The sequence below is a fragment of the Gavialis gangeticus genome, unplaced genomic scaffold (assembly GCF_001723915.1).
Source record: "Gavialis gangeticus isolate Ggan-Ray unplaced genomic scaffold, GavGan_comp1, whole genome shotgun sequence".
Lineage (NCBI taxonomy): Eukaryota > Metazoa > Chordata > Crocodylia > Gavialidae > Gavialis > Gavialis gangeticus.
The window spans coordinates 80,647,498-80,651,515 of NW_017729022.1; the positions used below are offsets into that span (position 1 = coordinate 80,647,498).

The 4,018-nt window shown below is 49.6% G+C and overlaps 1 long non-coding RNA gene across 1 annotated transcript in view; it reads right to left on the minus strand.

Annotated features, from left to right (window-relative positions):
- Positions 1 to 2,075, minus strand: part of LOC109296195 — a 12,388-nt gene extending 10,313 nt beyond the window's left edge. The window contains exons 1-2 of the long non-coding RNA XR_002096915.1: positions 1,992 to 2,075; positions 1,663 to 1,668 (exon numbers count right to left, since the gene is read on the minus strand). This is a non-coding gene — a long non-coding RNA (uncharacterized LOC109296195). The remainder of the gene's footprint in view (positions 1 to 1,662; positions 1,669 to 1,991) is intronic.
- Positions 2,076 to 4,018: the final 1,943 nt, after the last annotated feature.

A 4,018-nucleotide genomic window follows, 5' to 3' on the forward strand; every position in this document is an offset into this window, starting at 1 on the left:
AGGTCCCTTCCGACCCTAGAAACTATGAAACTATGAAACTGCTGCTTGGTCCCTATTTGCTGCCTTCCCTTACTTGCTGAATGCAGAGGGGCTTAGAAACAAAGGCTTCTCTTTCTTGAATGTAGAGTCATGGCTCTTTGGCCAAATGGCGAACTATTCTCCTAGGATTCTCCACTTCCATTTGTAATTTTTTTTGTAATGTTTTTCTCCTATCAGTTGTGTTCCTCATTATCTTTGATTTGGGGGGATTAGATGATTAGAAACACTGATCGTGTGATGTGATGTCATGGCCATACAATTACAAGTTTAATCTCTTCTCTTTGGCAGTATGGAATGTAATTGGATCACAATCACCTTGCGCTAAGCAACCTCCTGGCTATTGTCTCCTAGCATCAAAAGCTTTGCCCCATGATTGGCTATGTCTGTCTCATTTGAATAAAAGCCATATCTGTCCTCCCAGTAGGGTTGGAGTATTGTTGTAGCGATAATGGTCTGGGCAATATGGAAGGATCAAGGTGATTTTAGGGACATCTTTTCTTGGACCATATAGGTGGGAAAGAATTCCCCACTTCAATTTCTATTTTTTCTGTCACCTTTTTCTCACAGTCAGTCTTTTTGTTTAATTAGAGAAGTTTCTGGCCACCAGGTGCCCTTCTTTTGTGCCTTTGTCTAACATTGCTCCCACATATTACACCTGGTCCAATAAATAACACCCCCCAAAATTGCCCCCCCTCCCACTTCTCATTTGCACTGCTTTCGTCAGGCAGAGAGACACAGAGCCCCTAACCCCATGCATGACCTTCCTCAAACGTCTCTGCCACCCTCCTGAGCCCTCCCTGGAAGGAACTGGAGGAAAATCCTGTTCCTCTACTGCCTCCCCCCAGATCCCTTCAGGCACAGCTCAGCTGCTCTGCAGAAACAGTGTAGGAATAGGGAAATGGCAAGAGGAGAAGGGAAGGGAGAACTAGAGCAGACAGGAGAAGCCCCTGTGGAAGTCAGAGGAGTGATGGGGGGAGCTCTTGTTGGGTCTGCAGCTTTGTTCTTGACCCTCAGTGGCTGAGACTTGGAGCAGCTTCTTTACTTTCAGGTCAGCAGCGCCCAAGTCAGAGTGACAGGCAGCTGGAGAGACAGACAGAGCTGCAGGGGAATATGGGGATCAACGCTCCCCGCCCATCAAAAGGGTACAACTAGGCATTTTGTCCTGAGCCCAAACATTGCAGGGGGCTTGAACTGGCTGAGATTTGGCAAACTGGCTTTTATACCAAAGCTACTACCATGTGGTTGTGTGCTAGGGCCCTGTGACCTGGGCCTAAATTACAGACTGTGACTGAGGAAGGCCACAACCCTGAACTCATTAACCACGAGGAAGGGTTGGGGACCAGGCAGAGAGAGGGGCCCAACTGCACTACTTGGCCCAAACGTGAGAGTTTCTGGGGGTGGCACCTGTGGGGCAGAAGGGATGGGCAGATGAGAGGTGGCCCTGGGACCAGAAATAGAAATCAGATTCTCCCTCACCAGTATCAGCTTCAGCCAGAGAGACCTGCCACCATGAAGGTCTGTTCAGGTCTGAGCCTCTGGCCTGGGGTCCTGGAACTTGCCTTGCAGGTGATGTCAGCCCTCTATGAGGTCACTGTCTCTCTGGCCCAATGCCTGATATCCTACCAATGCCTATCTATGAGCTCACAGTCTGCCCCACTCTCCCCACCCAGCCGGCCTCATCCCCTACCCCTTCACTGTATAGTCAAGCATATCCTGTATCCCATCCCTGACAGTGCCCAGTGCCCAGTGCCCAGTGCTGGAGGCTGGTCAGAACAGTACAAGAGAAGCCCATCCTGGACAGCGTGGGGGACTAGTCTAGCCAGAGAGGGGACAGTTCTGCCAAGTCCATGTAGTGAGTGTGAGCTGCCCAGCAGTGCGAGTGACAAAACCAGGGGTGTTTATACACATGCTCCGGGAGTGTGGAGGGACAGTGCTTTAGTTAGCGTAGCCACCATTTTTCATTGCAGGGACGCTGGTACACATGGCGCTGGAGTCTGCTGGAGCACAGTAATTACCATGCTCCAGCAGATGCAAGTCTGCTCCCACACACTGTAATTACAGTACATCAAAGCAGCCTTGCTGCATATCTATAGGTGCCCCAAGTGACCCAGTGACAAAATCACGTGGCAGACACGGGAGTTTAGGGTACAGCCTCTGAATTACCACTACCTAGACCTTAAATGCACTGTAAGTAAGAGAAGAACAGTGGAAAAAAACCTGGTCATGCCCTGTTCACTCTCCCTTTCAGCAGCCACTCCCCAGGCACGTCTACATGAGATGCTATGTCACTGTAGCAACAAGCTACGGCAACATATCTTGTCACAATGGTAACAGCATGGGTGGGCACTAACTGTGACACTACTGTGGTGGTCCCTGGTGGCCCTGAGCTCCCAAGAGGGGAGCAGAAGTCTTGGACACCAATATGCCCTTCATTTCTCCCTGCTCCCAACCAAAGCTTTATCTAGCTGGGTCTTAAAAACCTCCAAGAATGGAGATTTCACATCCACTCTGGGTAACCTGTTCTAGTGCCTCACTACCCTCCTTGTGAAAAAGTTTTTCCCAATACCCAACCCAAAATTCCCTTGCACTGCAACTTAACACCATCTCTCCTTGTTCTGTCATCTGCCACCACTGAGAAAAGTGGAGCTCCATCCCCTCTGTAACCACACCAGGTAGTTGAAAGCTGCTATTAATTCCCCCCTAAATGTTCTTTTCTGCAGACTAAATAAGCCCTGTTCCCTCAGCCTCTGTTTGTAAGCCATGTGTCCCACCCCCTAAACATTTTCATTGCAAAAGAGCCTGGCCCCACAGAAACAGACACCCCAGGTTGTAACCGAAAACTTCAGACCTATGCAGGGAGACACTAGTGGATTTGGAGTCCATTACCTTAACCTCTCTGCCACAGCTACCATGGCAGGGGCCAGCCTAGGGGTGCATGCTGCATGTGGCACTCCACTGGACTGGCCCTGTGTGCTGGCTATCAGGAGGCCATCACAGAGAACAGTCTGGTTTCCTCTGTCCTCTATTGATATGAAACCCAATGCCTTTATGTCCTCTACTTTTCTCTTCAAGAGAAAAATAGAGGACATAAAGGCGTTGGGTTTCGTGTTAATAGAGGACAGAGGACAGTAGCGGAAAACCGGAATGTCCTCTATGATGGCCACCCTAAATCGCTACGGTGCGTCATTATGAACTGTCCCACAGACTGGCCCATTGACCCTCATCCAATACTCCTGGACTAGGGAACCAACTGTTAAGGCAGCTCTCTCGCTTTAACTGGGGTCATCATCGTGCATTCAGTTTGCTGTTTGGATTTCAAGTCTGAGAGTTGTGTTCAAACACAGAGAAGCAGCTTCCAAAAAATTTTATCCATCAGAGATTAAAAAAGATATCAAGACAGAGAGAGAGGTAGCTGCTGTGACCACAGCCTGTGTCCCCTCAAGACTAGGTTACCACACGCTGCTCTGAATCCACCTGATAGTTTAAGGTATGTAGCTAGTAGATGAAGTAGCCCCTACTGCTTATCACATTTCCAGTATTCTGAGTTTTCCACTAGTTGTGTATTGGTTTCCTGGCAGTTACAGGGAGCAGACAGAAGAGCAGCTTGTGGCAGAAAGCCACCTTGGTTTCTCCCCAAAAATGTCTGCCCTGTAACCATGTGTTTAAAATCTCTGCCCTGTGACACTTGATTTAAATCTCTGTGCTGTGACCATTCCATTAGGATGGGCCCAGCACATAGGGGACCACACCCTCAGCCTGTCTCTTTAGGGAACTTGAGCTGGCTGCATTCCTGAGGGAGGGGGAAACCTGCTCCCTCTGCCTACGTGACTGGTACCTGGGTGAGGGGCATCTACCTGGGGAGCTGGAATCTGCCCAGTAACAGGTGATGCATTTCAAATTGGTTGGCTGACAGCCAACTGGGGCTGACCTCCGCTGGCCCGGGTGAATGAGGTCACAGGGGCTATATAAGTTAGGACAG